This window comes from Lipotes vexillifer, unplaced genomic scaffold (assembly GCF_000442215.2).
Source record: "Lipotes vexillifer unplaced genomic scaffold, Lipotes_vexillifer_v1.1 scaffold147, whole genome shotgun sequence".
NCBI classification, from domain to species: Eukaryota; Metazoa; Chordata; class Mammalia; order Artiodactyla; family Lipotidae; genus Lipotes; species Lipotes vexillifer.
Window position 1 is genome coordinate 64,020 of NW_006778796.1, and position 6,030 is coordinate 70,049.

The following is a 6,030-nucleotide window of genomic DNA, read 5'->3' on the forward strand; positions in this document are numbered from 1 at the left end:
CTCCCCCTCCCTTTCCTCTGCTAAGTTAGATGTACATATAAGCCTTTAACTGTAACCATTTAACACAGCAGCTACTTGTTTTCTAGACCCCTGTGTGCAATATGAATCACCCTTTTCCTCCCCTTGACCTTTTGTCAGCTTAATTGGCAGCCTCCTGTTATTAAAACTAAGAGAGAAGAGAAACAAGACTTCCCTCCCCTACAAAACCCAGGCATTTTGGCTATAGAATCCGTGCTCTAAATCAGGGTTTCTCAACGCCAGCACAATTGACATTTGGACTGGACAGTTCTTTGCTGGGGGCCACCCTGTGCATTGTAGGTTAACAGCACCCCTGGCCTCTACCCACTAGAGGCCAGTAGCATTCACTGCTCCCCCCACCCCGCCACTGCCCCAGTTGTGACAACCAAAGATGTCTCCAGACATTGCTAAATGTGCCCCCGGTTGAGAAGCTCTGCTCATTATTCTGCCTCTCCCTGCTCTGGTGTCGCATTTTCTGGGAAGCCTTTCCTTTTTTTTTGCCGTGCTGCATGGCTTGCAGGATCTCAATTCCCCAATAACCGGACCACGGATTGAACCTGGGCCATGACAGTGAAAGCCCGGAATCCTAACATTAGACCACCAGGGAACTGGGAAGCTTTTCCTGATTCTCCTCTGTCAAGGCTGATATTTATTGAGATATTACTATGTGCTAGGTGATGCCTAGCTTTTCACATGTACTTGCTTGTTTCTTCCTCACAAGGAAACTGTGTGGTAGGTCTTATTATTACTTGCTTCTATAAATGAGAAAATGAACTCAGCCCAGTTAAGACTCTGCCCAAAGTCATAGGAGCCCTGAAGCTGGAATCCACCCAGGGTCTGTCGCTTTCCAGCACATGTGCTCTGAACCACCCACTGCCTTACATCGTCAGGCTCTGTTTATAGCTTGGTCCTCCTCCACTTGTCTGATTGTTTGAGAGCAGAGACCAGGGTGTCCCCAACACCCAGGCACCACACAGCGCTCAGCTCAATGTTTCTAAAGTGAGTAAAGAAGAAACAGTAGATTAAAATCTTCCCAGCTCCAAAGGGGGACATTGTGTAAACCACACACAAGTTCCCTACCCAAGAGAGGCTGCCAGGCCCACTGCACAAAACAGAGTATCCAGGACCTCACTGGACTCAGAACTCAGAACATTCTTCATTAGAAAAACTTCAGAAATGATACAGGTTATACATCTGAATGTTTCTCTTTTTTTGTTTTCTTGCGGTACATGGGCCTCTCACTGTTGTGGCCTCTCCCGTTGCGGAGCACAGGCTCTGGATGCACAGGCTCAGCGGCCGTGGCTCACGGGCCCAGCCGCTCCGCAGCATGTGGGATCTTCCCGGACCAGGACACAAACCCGTGTCCCCTGCATCGGCAGGTGGACTCTCAACCACTGCGCCACCAGGGAAGCCCATTTCTCTGTTTTAAGACATCTCTTTAAAATTAAGTCAAATGACCTGAGAGAGAGGACCCAAATAGATGGCAAATTATTTCTCAAAATAAACATGACAGGCCTTTAGGATTAAATCACTTCATCCCCAAGTTGTTGAATACATGATTTCATTCCAAATGAAGTTTTATAGGTAAATGTTGTTTAATAAAATGCAACAGAGGGTTAATATAATTTCCCCTCTCCCAGAAGTGAAATATTTTCTCTCATATCAGCATCTCAGCCCTGGATGCGATGCTGAGATTGTAACTAGGACTTGAAGGCAGGCCTATCACCCAGTGCTTTGTCACACACTTTATGTCATTGCTCTTCTCCAAGTCTCTACATGCCCCTTCTGCCCCTGGCAAGCCCAAGGGAAGACCATTAACCTTGGCGTTATAACTGGCTTGAGTCTTGGTTCTGCCACTTACTAGATGAGGAACATTAAGTAAATCTCCACTTCTCTGATTAGTTTCTTTATCTGTATGATGAGAAACATTCCACGATCTTTTTCTCCTGGTGCTGTCATAAGATTAAGTAATAAAGGAACCTATGAGTTATGTTTTCAAAAATGATTTCCCTGCCTCTGGAGAGTTTCACTCTGTTGGGGTTCTTGAAGCGACTACTGAGTAGTGTTTTTCAGGCAGCTGTCTGAGGGCTTTTGTGAGGTTCTATGTCCCTTTTTTGGACCGTTCTATCTTTGCATTCATCACTCCCCCTCCCAGACGCTATCAGCACTGCTGGGGAAGACACAGAACCACTCTTGGGGGTGTTCATCCAGGGAAAGTCACACTGGGTTCTCTCCTGTCCCCAGCACTCAGCAGTCCCCAAGCTAAGGGAAATGTGGTTGGTAGCCTTGAGGAAATAAAGGAAACAACCCTGAAGTGTGTGACAAAGGGTCAGTGGGGAAGCGGGGATGGGTGGTCCAGTGGCCTTGCCTGGAAGGTTTGGACCACAAGGTGGTTTCTGAACCAACTGTGTGCACATGTGCTTTCAGGGTTGTTGCTGTTGTTTTTCTTTTCAGCCCATGATGTCTGGGTAACTTCATCATTAACTTGATTTCAGAACTAAATGTTCTTGCTTGGGCAAAGTCATTTTTGCTATACGTGGGAACATTTCTCTTATCCTGTCCCTACTTTCTGGCTTACGCCATTCATCATGGACTCAGAATCTATTTGATTTTTTAAAAATGAGATTCAACAACCCCTGTGAATGTCTGACTCTAAATGTGACATTCTATTTGAATGGGAGAAGTGAGAGCAGGTTAGGAAATGGGCCAGTGGGGTCTTTGTTTCTGAAAAGATAGGAAAAGAGCTTTGTATACAGCTGGAATTATGAAAATGATTTTTCCTGATTTTACACATATTTGCTGTTTTTCTCAATGGAAGGTGAAGGCCATATTTACAATATTGCTCCTCTCTCACGGTTAGGACTTTTAGGATTGTGAAAGAACTTTCTACATTGTGGTTTCTCAGGAAATGTGGGAAATAAGGAGAAAGGTCTTTCTTCTCTGGAAGATAATGGTAAAAAGTGTTTGCATCGACACACAGGCATATCCCAGGCAAAGCCTGTCACACAGTATCTAGCCATGCTGTGGGATGGAGACACTTCTGCCCAAGCAGAGACCCTTTCAATGGATAAAGAAGTTGTGGTACATAGATATAATGGAATATTACTCAGTCATAAAAGAGAATGAAATAATGCCATTTGCAGCAACATGGATGAACCTAGAGATAATCATACTAAGTGAAGTAAGTCAGACAAAGACAAATATGATATCACTTATACGGTGAATAAAAAAAATGCTACAAATAATTTATTTACAAAACAGAAATAGACTCACAGACACAGAAAGCAAATTTATGGTTACCAAAGGGTAAGGGGGGAGGGATAAATTAGGAGTTTGGAATTAACAGATACACACTACTATATATAAAATAAACAGCAAGGACCTACTATTTAGCACAGGGAACTATATTCAATATCTTGTAATAACCTATAAGGGAAAAGAATCTGAAAAATATATATATATGTGTATATATGTTATATATATATATATATATATTTTAGTTATACAACTGAATCACTTTGCTGTACACCAGAAATGAACACAACGTTGTAAATCAACTATATTTCAATTAAAAAAAAAAAAAGACTCTTTCTTCCCAGTAGAACATTCACTATTACTGTCCTCAACTGGGAATCCAGAGAACCGTTTCTCCTCCAGTTACCAGGAGCATTGGAACACATTTTCTTTTTATTTGTACACCCTGGATTTTAGAATCACCATCTACGGGAGAAAGGAAAGAGGGGAACATTGTGAAAAACTGTGTCACAAGGATTAAGTGGCCATGTCAGGGAAAGGTTTACTGGCTCTTATTTCTCCCAACCCTATCTGGCAATCGGCAACCCCAATGAAGTCTAGGAATGAAGCTGGGTTTGTTATTGCTTTTCATTCTGTGGATTGTGACTCATTAGCGAGCCCTGAAATCAATTCAGCCTGACTCACTTTGGCCCCATGACTCCTCTGGATTGAAATTGCGGAGTTAAAGCTGAGATCCCCATCACCTAGCCTGGACTAAGAAGCTGGCTGCTGTTTCATTAGATTCTCTGATTTCTATAGGTGTATCTCTGAGAGAGTTTCCTAACCTGGGGTTTGTGGTCCATTGGTCGTCAAATTCATTTAGGGGTTGGTAACTACATTTTAAAAATAATGAAGGGGACTTCCCTGGTGGTCCAGTGGTTAAGACTCTGCACTACCACTGCAGGGGGCACGGGTTAGATCCCTGGTCAGGGAACTAAGATCCCGCATGCCAGGGAGCCAAAAAAAAAAAAAAAAAAAAAAAAAAAAAAAAAAAAGAATACAATGAATTGGAATAGAAATATCAGAGTATCAGAGTACACTACATGTAACAAGGGTAGACATTATTTTATGAAAACTTTCAGTTTATACACACACACACACACACACACACACACACACACACGTATTCGTGTACTGAGACTCAATGTAAAAAGTATTTTCAACTGTGGTTCCCAATATAAACAGATTTTAAAAATCAGGTGGAACAGGGCAGAAAATGTAATAGCTGTCATTACAAGGTCAGTAGCCCTCTACCCAGCAGGGCTCCCCAAGCCCACTCTCAGACATGCAGTCTTCTCTTTTATAGGCTGGGGGTGGGTGCCGGCGTAGAGGTTACAAGCCTAGTTTTGCTATTTTGTAACTCCGTAAGTAATGTGCCCAGTACCTTGCTTTGGAATGTAGGGCTGCTACATTCTCAAGAGTTATTCTCAGAATTGGGGCTTTAGATGCATTTGGGGAGACAAATGAAAAATAAACACTATGCCAGGCACCGGGAGTACAAAATAAACAAGGCTCCCAATTCTCTACTTTCCGAATAACTGCTTTCTGCATGGTGGGAGCGGGAACCCCCAGAGTGGCCTCCGGGAAACTGAAAGGGAGAATGTCATGTAAGAGCAGCCATTCACAAACCCTCACCTACAGTTGTCCTCCTCGTGGTCCAGACCAGAATTTGGAACTTAATACTATTTAAGGAAACAAATTTAACTTGCAAACTGATAGAGGTTTGCCATCAACTCCCCAAACGACCACTGGAAAAATCTACTGATCAAGCAAAGCCAAGTTTATTGGACCCACTGCAGGGAAGGGGAACTCCACTTTGGCAGAGTCTTATGTCCTAGAGGGGAGGCCCCCAAAGGTCATTTGCAGGATTTTGTTGCTGGGGTTTAAGGGGTTTAAGGCAGGTCTTTCAAGGCAGAGGACTGAATGTGAACCGGACAAAATTTATGACATCATATATTTTGGGTTGGTAGGTGCAACAAGCATGCGTCTTGAAGTGAATCTAGAAAGTGAACTGCTGTGCGATCAGGGAGGGGGCTTTCCCAGGTGCGCCCTCTATGGTCTCGTTAGGGGAACTGCTTCTCCATTTCAGCAAACTGGACGGATGTATTTGCAGGAATTTTCTTACACAGTCCAATTATTATTAAAGAGTCTCATTTTCCTGGGAAATAATTTTCTGGAATAAATAGTCAAGTCACACTGACTCATGAATGAAAGGGTTTACTTACCTTGGTTATTGAGAAGCTGCTGAAACAGGATTTCTAGACATAAATAATTTATGAATTTTTAACAGTTAATTTCCATCCTGTCTAGTGTTTTGGGAAGGAATTAGAGCCAATGATATACTATCAGGTACCGCTATTGTGTTTAAAAACCGGGTGGGGGAACATGTGAAAGGAAAAAAAAAATGCTTGGAACTGGGATTAGGTTGTTGAATTTTCTTGGAATTCGTAAGTTTTGAAAATTTCCAAGGGAGAATGAGGAAAGTGAACACAGAGGCAGAAATCGGAGTAATGTGGCCACAAACCAAGGAATGCCAACAGCCCCTAAAGCTGAAAGAGGCAAGAAACAGATGGTCCCCTAGCAACTCTGGAGGGAGGTGGCTATGTCAACACCTTGCTTTTGACCCAGTGGTGTGATTTTGAACTTCTATCCCCCAAAGTTATGAGAGAATAAATTTCTCTTGTTTTAAGCCCCAAGTTTGTGGTCATTTGTTATCGC